The following is a 14,312-nucleotide window of genomic DNA, read 5'->3' on the forward strand; positions in this document are numbered from 1 at the left end:
GAGTCAGGGGCTACAGTCCATAGGGTTGCAAAGAGTCGAATACAACTGAAGCGACTTAGCATGCACGCATCACACACACACACACACACACACACACCCTGATAGGTATGTGTATTTGTTTACACACAAACATCTTTTAAAGTACCACATAATTGCCACAGCACACCACCTCTCTCCAAGGGAGGTGATTATTTATTTATTCATTTATTTTACCAAAGTATACATTGACTGCTTGCTACACACGAGACTCATCACTAGACGTTGGCAGTGAAAGCATGCTCTCAGCCCTCTTTGGGCATACAATCTGTGGTCCATACAGCCACTCTCACATCAAGGCCTGTCTTTAAAACACTACATCACTGCACACCTCTGCTCATACTTGTGGCACATAAACCACACTTACTGCTTTAGATGACTTTAATCCCTCTTTTCTCCATAGCTTCAGAAACCATGGGAATCATCAACAAGATGATACTCTAACACAAAGAAAATAAGAATGCACTATATTTCTGAAAATACCAAAGCTATATCTTTATGATTAAGAATAAAAAAAAAAACATTGTGATAGCAAAGTAATTACTGTGTGTATGCTGCTGCTGCTGCTGCTGCTAAGTCGCTTCAGTCGTGTCCGACTCTGTGCGACCCCATAGACGGCAGCCCACCAGGTTCCCCCGTCCCTGGGCTTCTCCAGGCAAGAACACTGGAGTGGGTTGGTTGCCATTTCCTTCTCCAATGCAAGAAAGTGAAAAGTGAAAGTGAAAGTGAAGTCGCTCAGTCATGTCTGACTCTTAGCCACCCCATGGACTGCAGCCCACCAGGCTCCCCCGTCTCTGGGGTTCTCCAGGCAAGAACACTGGAGTGGGTTGCCATTTCCTTCTCCAACGCATGAAAGTGAAGTCGCTCAGTCATGTCCGACTTTTAGCAACCCCATGGACTGCAGCCCACCAGGCTCCTCCGTCCATGGGATTTTCCAGGCAAGAGTACTGGAGTGGGGTGCCATTGCCTTCTCCAACTGTGTGTATAGTGAGTAGCTATCTTATACCAAAGAATATGTTAGTTGCTTGAAAAGGAGGAATATATTAAAAACTCACGTGTTTGCTTTCTTTACTTACCTTAGCACTAGAGTTGAATAGGGTAGGCAAATATTAAACTATCAGAAAAGAAAATTAGGTATAGCAAAGTATAACTTTGCAGGTTAAGGAAAACACATTGTAAAATGTTAATTGTGTTACACAATAAGCATAACATGAGGTAGAGAATGAAGTAATAAACGTGGACTGGAAAAATCAGAGATATTTTCTTCATGATACAGGCGTAAGCTGTTTCTTGGTAATGGTGATGTGGGTTTAAATTCTGGTTCTTGCACTTACTGTTGTGTAACTTTGGGCAAGTTACTTAACATTTCTGGTTTTAGCCTTCTTCTTACGGGTAAAATGGGGCCATAATAGTATCTGCTTCTGACATTGTTGTGAGGATTAAATGGTTTAATGCATGTAAAGTATTTCTAGTAGTACATACTTTAGCTATTAGCAGTTTATTTTCACTTTTAATATTATTAGTGTGTGATATGTCTGGCTATTAGTTTTGTCTTGAATGGTAAAAAGGGTATAGTTTAGGGAGGTGGAGTAGCAACATAAATGGGACAGAACTGAGCATCATATCAACACATTAAATTTGTCCATCCCATCAGAAAATGCATTGCCTCCACGTTTCTGCAATAGTTGATTACTTCCTTGTATGTATCTACATTAGCAATCTCATTCTTTACTAAATTCATCTTTTTTACCCTAATTATTTTTATTAGCAGGATAACCATGTTCTATTCCTCATGCAGACTGCTTTATAGAATTTTCTACTCTTCTATAAATCATAATGGGCAGAATAATCTTTCATTCCTTTTCTGCCACGTAGGTGGCATTGCTCTCTCTTTAATGCCCACTCTGAGATGCTACTAATAAATTGAAGGAAAAGTGATACATAATATACAGAGCTTGTGGTATAAATACAGAGCGTGTAGTGGAGATCTGTGCTCTGTGTCCTTTAGAGCATCTTTATTTAGTAAAAAAAAGCAAAACAAAAAAAACATTGATTTCCCATGGAATTGATGCTTGCCAAATCTCAGACCATGAACCCATGCCAATGGGTTTGTGAAACACAAAACCTGAACTTGACCAATTTGGCTAATATAATGGCTTCAGGGATAGGCTTAACTTATGATTTAAGTTCTGCCAATGAGTGTCTTCCTGGAATTGTTGGGAGGAAAAAACACTCTGTTGTTGCCAATAGAATATAAGCTCAGAAAGGCCTGGTGGTCTCTTTGCTTGGGAAATACCTTCCAAAGAATGCACACAGAAAGTCAAAGACAAGAATAGAATAAATATTGTTGATGACACCAGCTGGGCATTCATATCCACTTGGTAGAGTGAGCTTTTCAGTTATATCACCAAATAAACTCCCCTTTTTGCTTCAGCAAGTTTGAATTTGATATCTGTCTCTTATAACTCATAGAGTTCTAGGACACCTCTATACCCTTTCATATCTTATTTTTTACTCTTTTTGGAGTATGAAATAGTAGCTATTCTAATGACAAATTGATATATCTAGTGTCTAGATTATAAATTCTTAGGAGGCAAAATCATAATCATTTTATTGTTACTTCCTAGAATAGTTCCAAGCATCTGTATTAATTCAATCAAAATTGCCTAAAAACACAAGAATTAACATAAAAGAATGAGGAAAAGACATGACACATATAATATTGAGCACCTACTTTGTGTCACGCATTCCTCTGGTAATTCAGAAGCACCATGAATGGATAAAATTCCTATTGTTGTGTAAGCACACTTTCCAGTGGAGCAATGCCCAATGAACAAGGAAACACAAATAACTAAATCTAGCTTCAGATATTAAGTGTTAAGTTTCTGGAGAAGAATAAAGCAAGAAGAGAAGGCAGAGAGAGGTAGTGATGGGATTTAGGTAGACTGCAACTGAAAGGTCTTTCTAAGAGGTAACGATAGAACAGAGACAAGTGTGGAAATGAACATTTCAGGCATATCAACATGTTCAGAAATGTTGAGATGGGAATGAACTTAATGGTCTGAAAATCAGCAATATGTGGACAAGCTCCTGCACTGTTAACATGCTCATTTTTGTTGACTCAAAGTTGGTGTATGCTATTGTGAATTATGAAGAGATGAGAAGATGCAGGTGTCAGAAAAGCTGCTTCATTTACCAGAAGATGATTATTTCTCATTTTCATATATTGCATATGAAGGGCTGTGAAGAGAATAAAGGTGTGTTAACCCTTTGATGATGTGATTGTATACTGTCCCCATTCCACTATTGAACTGGTTAAGAATATGGCCTCAGAAGGAAAATGAATGGAAGAGATTATTAGGCATCCTTATTTGACATTCTAGAAAGTTAAATAAGTTGTCAAAGTTATATATCTTGTTCCTATTGAATGAAATATTGGTCTTAGATTAGGAATCATTTCCTAGCCACACCTTTCACATGACATTTCATTGACTATTCAGTAAATTTTACCCATTTACCTCTTTATAGGGAGTGGAGGTTGAACAGGAGGGATACAATTGAATATAGCATCAGGGAAAAAAAAATATGACAAACCCTAACACTGTTTATATTAGACTTCCAGTGTATTATATGGCTTTGCATAGCAAAGCTTTCTTTAATAACTGTACTTTTCTTAGGCTATCACTTAGTTTATAGTCCTTCAGACCACTATTGTATAATATTGCTAAATTTTTAGAATTAGATGAATGATATATTAATGAATGAATAAATCAACACTGATAATTTTTTTAGCAAATCTTGGAACAAAATAAATGTGTAAGCTTAGTGTGAAACAAAATGGATATTTAACATTAATCTGTTAAGAATTAAACACTCTCTGTCTCCATTAATATTATTAAATATGCTTTACTGGAGATTATTCATTCATTATACATGTAAGATTGTTCTTGCTCTGTAGAAATTCATAGCCTAGCTGAGTGAGCCAATTATTAAGCTATTTATTGTCTCTCCGTTTCAACCCTGTCTCCTATACTTACTCTTTGAGGCAAAAGCTGGAACTCTGTAAACCACATTTCTACTTTGCCGACTGCTCCTTGGTAGGCTCTGCTGTTAGGGGTGCTAGACAAATCATCTAAGACTGGGGAAGGAAGAGAGGAAGTAGCTTCTAGTTAACTTCCTGCTTCCGATTTTGCTTCCTTTTCCTAATCAGTGTTATTCTAGCAATGTCTCTTCATACTGAAATCAGCAGCCCATTCAAGTTGCAGGAACTGATTCTAGTTTGCAGCATTTTCAGCACTCACAGAATCAGCCTCGTTATGCCTCTTTAGACACACCAGTGTCAGCTGGGCAGTACCCCCTGATCAGAGGTATGAATACAGCTCCACTGGGCTTCTTCTCCAAGGAAGGGTTAGGGGAGGCTTCTTCCTGCAGTTATCAGCTCTGTGTCAACTTAGTGTTCACTTTGATGCCTCTTTACTTTTTCTGTTTGTTTTCTTTAACTCTCATCTTATTTTCAATTTTTTAATATATGTATATTCTATTTAGTTATTCATTTTTGGCTGTGCTGCCTTCATTGCGGCACAGGCTTTTCTCTAGTTGAGGCAAGTAGGGGCTACTCTTCGTTGTGGTGCAAGGTTCCAGGACGTGCAGGCTTCAGAAGCTGCTGCTCCTGGGTTCTAGAGCACAGGCTCAATCATTGTGGTACATGGGCTTTGTTGCTCTGCGGCATGTGGAATCTTCCTGTATCAGGGGTTGAACCTGCATCTCCTGCATTGGCAGGTGGATTCTTTACCACTGAGCCACCAGGGAAAGCCCTCTTCAATTTTCAATACCTCTGTGAGAGTTGTTTGCCTAGGGATTTGAAGAACTACATATATAAAACAATACACATAAGTACCTCAGACCTGTGAAGAAAGATAAATCAGTGCAAGGTTGTGAGAATACTTTTTTGCTAAAACATATGACCGTGTGTTTGTTTGATAAGAATATTTTAATCAAATTGTTTCTAGTTCTCCATTGTAATCCATCTTGCAAGCTTTCACATGTGTACCAGAGAGCATGAAATGGATTAACAGGAACATTTAGTGAGCTGCTGATGCATTAACACTGTTTTCTAGGAAATGTCAGAAATCTGTGTTGCTTCTCAATGTGTGGAAACCATTTGCATTTGGCTTATGCCTCTCACTAAAAAGATTTAAAACAGTTCAGATTTTACTTGTTGGGTGAAGAGAACACAGCTTACAAGGAGACTGCACATTAGCAGTTAGAATATTTTTGTTTATTTTGTATCATTCTGTACTGAAGAACATCCCATCAGTGGCATGAATTAATTTTATAAATAGAAATAAAATATCATTTGAATGAAAATTAGTGAAGAAAGAAAAACACCAAAAAATTAAAAAGGGAGAAAGGCAGAGATTTTAGATTGGTGAAGACTGGCAACAAACAAAACCTACATCAAACACAGGAAAGTATCATCAGAATTAAGGAAACAGAAGGACACACCAGAGTAGAAATGGCAGTCATCTGAATTGTATGACCCAATAATTTTCACAAGAACCTTGATGAGAAGAGTCTAGAAGTTTCTATGAAAACCTCACATTAAAGTGTTTATAGTTTGAGGTTTGATGAGATTTAGGGCAATTTAAATCAACGTATTTCATTTCCCTATAAAATCATGTTACCTCACCGCCTTTGCCACCTATAACAAAGACAGCATCGTCGCTAGCCTTGGGGTATCTGTGCTGACCTTTGGCATGCCAGATGTCTTGGGAGGAGAGAAGAGGATCCTTAAATATCTTTTGATTCTTTTCATATCAAAAGCCTGGCTGATTTAATCAGAAAATTTTATGTTAGAGAAATCTGTGCCAAGGAGAAAAAGTGAAAAGCCCAACTCTTCCTACCCAAGTGATTTGTGGGAAGATAGGAGTTAAAAGTAGAATGTGAAGCATTCTTACACCTTTGCTTTTTCTTTCTTTTTCTCGAGTGTGGCCATGGTGGGTGAGTGCTAAGTCGCTTCAGTTGTGTGGGCCTCTTTACCACTCTATGTACTGTAACCCGCCAGCCTCCTCTGTCCAGGGGATTCTCCGGGTAAGAATACTGGAATGGGTTGCATGCTCTCCTCAGGGGTTCTTCCCTACCCAGGGACGGAACCCAAGTCTCCTGTGGCTCCTGCATTGCAGGTGGATTCTCTACTGCTGAGCCACCAGGGAAGCCCAGAGCTATATTGAAATTAATAAAGAGGAAATCAAGAAGAGAGACGAGGGTAAAACAAGTGAAGGTTTCAAGCTGTGGAGCTACCTCCTCACCATGGGAGAAATAGCACAACTGATAGATGATGGTTTCTATGTGGACAGGCCCCACACAGCACCCTGGCTTCTCTTGGAATGTGTACCATGTAAGACATTTAGAAACCCCCATTTGCTCCTGTGAAGGAGAGCAGAGTGCTGAGAGGCACACGGGACAAGCAGGAGCCCGGGGCGGGATAGAAGAGACCGCCTTGTGCTGGGGACTCTGGCTGGGACCACAGCCTGCCGGGGTGGGTGCCAACATGTTGAGCAGGATCGGTTTTACTTCAGCCATCACTGGCCCAGAGAACCAGTCAGAACACAGCCGTGTCACTCAGGAAGTTGTCGTCGTCCTGCTCAGTCACTCATTGTGTCCAACTCTGCGAGCCCATGGACTGTAGCCTGCCAGGCTCCTCTGTCCATGGGATCTTCCAGGCAAGAATACTGGAGTGGGTTGTTATTTCCTCCTCCATAGAATCTTCCCGACCCAGGGATCGAACCCACTAACCCACGTCTCCCGTGTCTCAGCACTGATAGGCAGATTCTTTGCTGCTGAGCCACCTGGAAGCCCCCATTCAGAAAGTGAGAGAATCCAAAACCTATGGTCTTTCCTATCCTTTTCCACAGCCAGGGTACAGGGCACCAGGAAGCTTCCCTACTGATACCAAACATCATCCCCCAAGAGGAGCAGAGGACAGAAGAGGACATGCTTCAGATGAAATTAAATTAAAATATTGATACTTGAAATTAAATTATTGATAGAGCATTTTTATGAGGCTGGATAGCAGTTATTTTTCCCTATTGATGATAAGATGGAGACCCCTGAGGAAGATTAGAGTTAGAGAAAATTGCAGAAATTAAGTTTTATTTGTATAGCTTAGAGTAATGTAAGTGAATTTTTATGTCACTAGAATTGTATGTAATGGTGCCTCATAAGATGCATATGCTCTTCATGATCAGTAACTGAGTTATAATGTTCATATGATCATGAGGTAAAGAATAGATAGTATTTAATCTGTTAGTTTCACTCTCCTTAAATAAACCTTATCAAGATTCTGATACCTAGAAGGAGAAAAATCAGGTAAGTAGCACTTCTTAATAGAATATTGTTTTATCTTGGTTTAGTTTGAATTGCTAAGACCATAAGCAAAACTTTTAGTGGCCTATCCTATATCCTACCTATTATGTTTCTTGTCTAGTTATATCTTTCTTTCCCAAGTTCCTGAGTCCTTCAAGGAGCTATTTCATGGTTGTCCTGATTAACACTATAAGAATTAAGCTATTAATATTAATGTAGCTTAATATTTTCATACTTTAATACACATTTAAAAGACTACAGCCCTTTTTAGACAGTTAATATAGTGCGTGCTAATGTTTACGGCATGTCATGAGGCTAACCACAAGGAAAAGTCCACTGTATGCCTACCAAAAATCAATCAAAGGAAGGGTAATTGAGTTAGCGTCCTCATGACTTAACATGGCATGTCCGTATTAACAAATTTGCCTTAATGGTGTAGTCACGCATTGTCCCAGGACGCGGGGTAATGATTTAATAAAATGAAGCAGACAGCAAAGATTAATGACTAACACATGAATAGTTGTTTATGCCAACTGTTTGGTGTCGAGAAAAAGAGCCTATAATGTCAAGTCAGATGATCTGGATTTGAATCCCTGCATTTCCAGTGTTTGATTTGTGTGTGAATTGGGAAAGTCACTTGTTCTCTTTGCACTTGAGTTGGTCCATTTGGACAATTGGAAGTCACACCTCGCAGGGCAGATGGACTCACATAAACCACAATTGGAGAGCAGGGGCTACGTGCAGTGCTTTTAAAGCCTCCATGAAATGTCCACATGTCCATGCTCATCACACTCTTCACGAGAGGGGAAGTGGGGCCGTCACCCAAGGTGAAAAGAAACGCTCTCTTCATATCTATAGACTATGAATGAACACTTCCTACTGGGACTTTAAAAATTATATTACTCAAATGTGACTTTTTTGGCTATAAAGTCACATTTTGCTCATGCACTCTTTGGAAAAATAATATAACTATCTATACATTGAAACTGTCAAATACCTCACCCTTTTTGACTTCAGCAATTACTAGGGAAGGGTCTATTCACAGAATATGGGAGAACAGGAAAAAATAAAAAATTATGAAAAAAATAATGGAAAATGTTATCTCTTTGAGCTGGAAAATATGAGACCATCTAGATTTCACAAGACTATTCTAATTTAACCAGACCTGGTTGTTCAGCTGTGGTGCAAACAACACCCTCTTCTCTGATCCCCCTTCTTCCCCATTTTCAAAATTATCTCCTTCAATATTTTAATCATCAAATTATTTTCTTTCTCAAATCCTTATGGGGCTTTACAATTCTCTCTTGAATCAAGTTAAAATCTTCTCATTATTCATAATGAATATTACCTCTCAGGTTCCAGTTTCCTGCTAGACATTGATTTACCCTCATTAGGAAAGTCACTCAACCATCCTCATATGTCTGTCATATCTCTTTCCCTCTTGGGTTATTTAATGCTGTTCTCATTGCCTGGAATGACCTTTCTCATCCTCTAGCAACTAAAATGCTGCTCAAGGCTGATTATCTCCAAAGCCTTTGTCAGATTATACCCTTTTTTCACTCCATCTCTCTACCTCTATACACATGGATGCATTCAGTTATATTTGTTTATGCCTATATTACTCTATCACAGTATTTTGTGAGTTTCACCACTCATAATATGTATGAGAAACTCAGAGAAATGCACCAAAACAGAAGAGGTCCCTGATCTCTGCTCATAAAAATTTCTGTGAGAAAGTCAGCTTTCAAAATGTACCAGGTGCTAAGAGTGGGTGACTATCTTATACAGTCCCTGTTGGTAACATCTAACCTATATTCTCCACTTCTGCACGGAAGGGGACAAACGCAGGATGAAGAGAAGCAGGGACAGAGGGGAAGGGACAGACCTCTTCTGCACAAGGAGCTCGCCCACAGCAGGACCAGCTGGGGTGGGGACTGGGTAGAACATTTAGGTTTAAATCAAATTTGAAGTTTTGATTATTACAGGGATTGCCACTAGACACAACTAACTACTGAATGGAGATTGTGTTTTTACCTTTTTCTTATTTCCTAAGAGTGACCAGGAAACCAGAAGGCTGCTTAAGTTTTTATGCTAAGTGAGGGGAAGGCATATTCCCACTGAAACCGTTTAAAGATACTGTGGGAAACAGTGTGACTGAACTTTTATGACCGAATCCTCAGGAGTCCAGATTGTATAACATGATGTGATTTTTCCACTTTCAGTAGGATTTATCTTTACAGCACAGGTTAAAGAAAAGCATTGACATCTTTCCAGTCTCACCTACCTTGTTCCTCTGGAAGTGATTATTTGGAAGATGTCTGATTGAAGATTAGAAGCTGAGAACTGAACCGTTTCCAACTATAAACTCAATTTATACGCAAAGTTGGAATGAACTTCTGCTTAAATGAACCCCAAGCTGAGCTGAGCATCCTCACAGAGAAGTAACGCCAACATTTTTGTTTTGTTTTGTTTTAAAATCCAGTGAGAACTTCTGAACAGAAACCAACCCTATATTTTTGAAAGCCACTGAACCAGAATTAAGCTAGAGCTTCAAAATGGTTTCTGAAATAAACTTGAATCAAATTGATATTTTATTAGGTCCAAGTCCTTGGTTAAGATAAAGTGTGTGGTCATGTTAACTGAGCAAAGTAAAATAGCCCACCCAGAGATTAACTATGTGGCCTTTCACTCATTAGTACCATATTTTCAAACTAAAACAACTGAGATGGCTTCTCACAAACCACTAGAGTTTACACAAAGAGAGAGCTGAGGATCATTTCTCTAGGAAGGAAGGTTGGAATCCAAAACTGTTCAGTGGTTTAACCAAGATCAAGAAGAATGTCAAAGAAGAGTTTGGGATGTTTCAAGCGCTATTTTCCTTTGGGTTTTGCCTAAGAAGAAACAGGCAGGCTCAAAGCCATAACTTAATTCGTATAAAGTCATTAACTTCGGGAATAGTTTAAGTTATTGGTGTTGCTAGTTACCAATGGCAGAGGCAGTTGAAAAGAGAATCCCATGGGGCAGATCCTCTGGAGAAGGGAATGACAACCCACTCCAGTATTCTTCCCTGGAAAATCCCATGGACAGAGGAGCCTGGCAGGCTACAGTCCATGGGACCACAAGAATCAGACATGACTTAGCAACAACTAAACTGCCACACCACCCTTCTCTTTATTAACTGAAAGCTGTAGTGATTGATTCTTACTTAAACACTGTTAAATCCATGCTGATTGTTTCTCCTCTAAGAACAACTGAAAAACTGAGTAGCATTTTCCGCCAGATAAGTTGACAGATATTATCTCCATCAGAAATTCACATGCTTCCCCCACATATATCAGAATTTCTGACCATGGGACTTCCTGGGCAGTCCAGTGGTTAAGACCTTGCCTTACAATGCAGGGGGTATGGGTTCAATCCCTGGTCAGAGAGCTAAAATCCCATATGCCTCAGGGCCAATAACTGAAACATAAAACAGAAGCAATACTGTAACACATTCAATAAAGACTTTAAAAATGATCCATATCAGAAAAAAAAGATGTATTAAAAAAAAAAAGAATTTCTGACTTGATTCTTCCCACTTGTGACTCAGTGAACTGGAACTATGACAAGTTTTACTGGAGAGAACTCAGGGATGCCCTTGGTTTTGCCATGGGATTCTAGCCATGGGACATCTCTGGAAAGCTTCTGTTTGGCTGTGAAAATAGTTAAGGCAAATTATAGGTAATAGAGAATATTTACTCAGATAAGGGGCTTGCTTTCTTGAAGCTTTTTTTTTTTTTACTCATATGGCCTAAACTCTCTGTCCAGGTTTCAATTCTCTGTTGCATGATCTCTAAATTTATACTGTCCCAACTCCCAGAATGGCATAGTTACGACTTACTATAATCTTAAGTTGACTTTGTCCTTCACAAAATGCTAACAGAGAATTTCAACCTCGTATCCACCAGACACTTCATACTCCTGTGAATCTTACCTCTGGAGCAAGTCATCTACATACGAACCTTCAACTTGTGAAGATTCAAAGATGTGAACATGCCCAGAGAAAGGACAAAGAGGCAGAAGGGAAGAAGAAGGAACTGAAAAGCTGAGGAGGTTCACAGTGTAGGAACCAGCAAGGGGGTTTTACCTGCTTGAGGAGGCACAGGACTGAAATGTGGACTGGGACATGCAGGTTGCAGCTGCTGTTCTGGATGCTACTGTGCTGCTGTGTCATCTATCATGAGATAAAAAGAGCTCCTTCTCAGACACCACTGGATCCTTTTCCAGAGGGCAGATAGAACCGAATCCAGCTAGGAACCAGAGCCTGTGCCATCAACATCAGGAGTGAGTGAAACTGCAGCTTGCCCTGTCTCCTATTGCCAACGATCCTGCGCTCTACCATCTCCCACCTCCTCCCCCTCCTCCAGTGAGCAACTCTTCTTGCCTGTTCACTTGATGCCAGCCCCTATATGCCGGCTATTGTATTGTACTACTGGGCTTTTCAAGGTACTGTACTGTAAGATTAAAGATGTTGATTTGGTGTGTGTGTGTGTGAAAAGTATTATAAACCTATTACAGTATAGTACTATACAGCCAACTGTGTTAATTGTGTACCTAGGCTAACCTTGTTGAACTTACAAACAAAATGGAAATTACGAATGCACTCTCAAAACAGAACTCATTAGTGTGTCCTCACCTAATTCTGACGTCTAATACTGCTCTGACATTAGATTTATGGATGCACTTTTATACTGGAGATATAGACCCCCTAGCCTATACCTACTCAGGTCCAGACATCTGTATCCATCTTGCTTATTCGTTTCTAAGACTTGCTGTGATTGTGTATCCCTTTATATCTAGCCTCCTTAGCTTTACCCTATATCTCCAGGCCCCAAACTCCTTACTTAAAATTCATCATACATTTTGGGATAGTCAAAATAAGGAGGAAAACCTCCAGTTATCACAATACATGCTAAGTGAGTGAGACACAACTTTTGTTGTAATGTTTGCCTTTAGAAGAGCGTACTTGTTAACATCAATATATCTGTACTGGATTGAATGTCAGATATAGAGACAAAAAAAAAATCTGAAAAATTTGGACCTCCAGAGAGAATGAATTTGGGGGAGGTAGACTGAGTCTTTCTCAAACTTCAGTGCTTTATCCCTGCTTTCAGATCAGCCTTTGGTCATCATCACTATTCACCTCCTGCTGTGTGCCAGAGAAACAAACATGGGAAGCTATGTAAGTTCTGTTTGCGGGGGGTTCAGTTGCTTCTTACTAAAGCACAGATACTCTTGGGAAAAGTGACTACTCAAAATTCTACACTTTGAGGTAGCATTTGCATTTTGTTCTGATAACCAGGAGAAGTTTAAGTACAGTAGATTTAACACCTGGGATGTGTGGAGAGACAGAAAGATGTTTACAAAGGAGAAGCTGACAACTGACAATAAGCTTAGCCTACTCTGCAACCTCGCAGAGATTTGGTTTCAGGTGCAGTGATAATTTGGAAGTGGGCGTGTGTGTGAGTGTGTGTGTGGTGTGCACACACTATGCTCACTCAGTAGTGTCCAACTCTTTGTGGCCCCCATGAACTGTAACTCACCAGGCTCCAGGGTAATTCTGAATCTACACACGATAGTGGTTGAAGGGAGAAGACTTTCAGGGATTCCTAAATTCCTAAATTGTGCAAAAAACTGCTTTGCAGCCTTTACCATAGTCATGGCAATGGGAAGTAGTTTGCAACTATTTTTTTAAAATCTATGTGCGTGTGAGCTAAGTGTCTTCAGTCATGTCCAACTCTTTTGCGACCCTATGGACTGGAACCCGCCAGGCTCCTCTGTCCATGGGATTTCCCAGGCCAGAATACTGGAGTGGGTTGCCATTTCCTTCTCCAGGGGATCTTCCTGACCCAGGGGCCGAACTCATGCCTCCTGCAGCTCCTGCATTGCAGGCGGATTCTTTACTGCTGAGTCAATGGGAAGTCCTTTAAATCTATAGATCAATGAGTTTATTATTTTGTTTAAAATCTGTAGATCACGAAGCACTGAACTGAACTCCCTGTGCTATCCAGGAGCTTCCTGCTAACTCTCCATTTCCCAGCAGAAACAAACACAACATTGTAAAGCAATTATATTCCAACAAAAAATAAAGGGGAAAAAAAACCTATAGATCAGTTGATTCAATTTAATGATACTCTTGAGATGCATTTGGATTAACTTTAGAAATTAATTTCTGAGGTGTAACGTTGGTATTTTTAATTTGCTTGTCAACGTGTGATGTTTAGTAGTTAAAACACTAGGAATTTTTCCACAAATTGTTTGGCTTTCTAATAGTATTTGCTATTTGACTGGTCATACTAATGACAGTTGCCTATTTATTTACTCTGTTTCTTTGGATAGTCTCAACCTAGTGGCTAACTGACTTTTATTTCTTCTTGTTTCTGCTTTGGTTTTTATTGATGAACAAGCATTGGATAGTGCCATGAGCTTCACTTTTGTCAAAAGAATCTCTGTCAGTAATGCTGCTCTCTCTGTCTCTCTCATTCTCTTCCGCTTACTCTCTCTCTCGCATACACACATAAACACACACACTCTGTGAAATTAATGACCGATTGTCAACAATCCCAGAACCTGACAGCACTACTGTGTTAATGATCTTAAGCGCTCCCACCACCAAATCACACAAAACAAATTGTTAAGTATTTCATGCTATAGTACGTGGGTGAATGTATGAGCAGATTGTAATTGCAAAATAATGACAATATTTGTACAGGTATTTTCAGTTTATAGAGCCTTTTGCATCATCTTATTTTATTCTCACTATAACCCAGTAATATATGCAGCAAAAATAATATTATTCTTCATATGCATGGATGTGCATGCATGAAGGTACACGTGTGTGTGCACACACACACACACACACACACACACAC

The 14,312-nt window shown here is 39.5% G+C and overlaps 1 long non-coding RNA gene across 1 annotated transcript in view; it reads left to right on the forward strand.

Moving 5' to 3' along the window:
- The window catches only part of LOC122452070, a 249,278-nt gene extending 236,655 nt beyond the window's left edge, over window positions 1–12,623 (forward strand). Inside the window, exons 5-6 of the long non-coding RNA XR_006272581.1 lie at window positions 11,349–11,886; window positions 12,555–12,623. This is a non-coding gene — a long non-coding RNA (uncharacterized LOC122452070). The remainder of the gene's footprint in view (window positions 1–11,348; window positions 11,887–12,554) is intronic.
- The last annotated feature ends 1,689 nt before the right edge of the window (window positions 12,624–14,312 follow it).

Source organism: Cervus canadensis, chromosome 13, assembly GCF_019320065.1.
Source record: "Cervus canadensis isolate Bull #8, Minnesota chromosome 13, ASM1932006v1, whole genome shotgun sequence".
Lineage (NCBI taxonomy): Eukaryota > Metazoa > Chordata > Mammalia > Artiodactyla > Cervidae > Cervus > Cervus canadensis.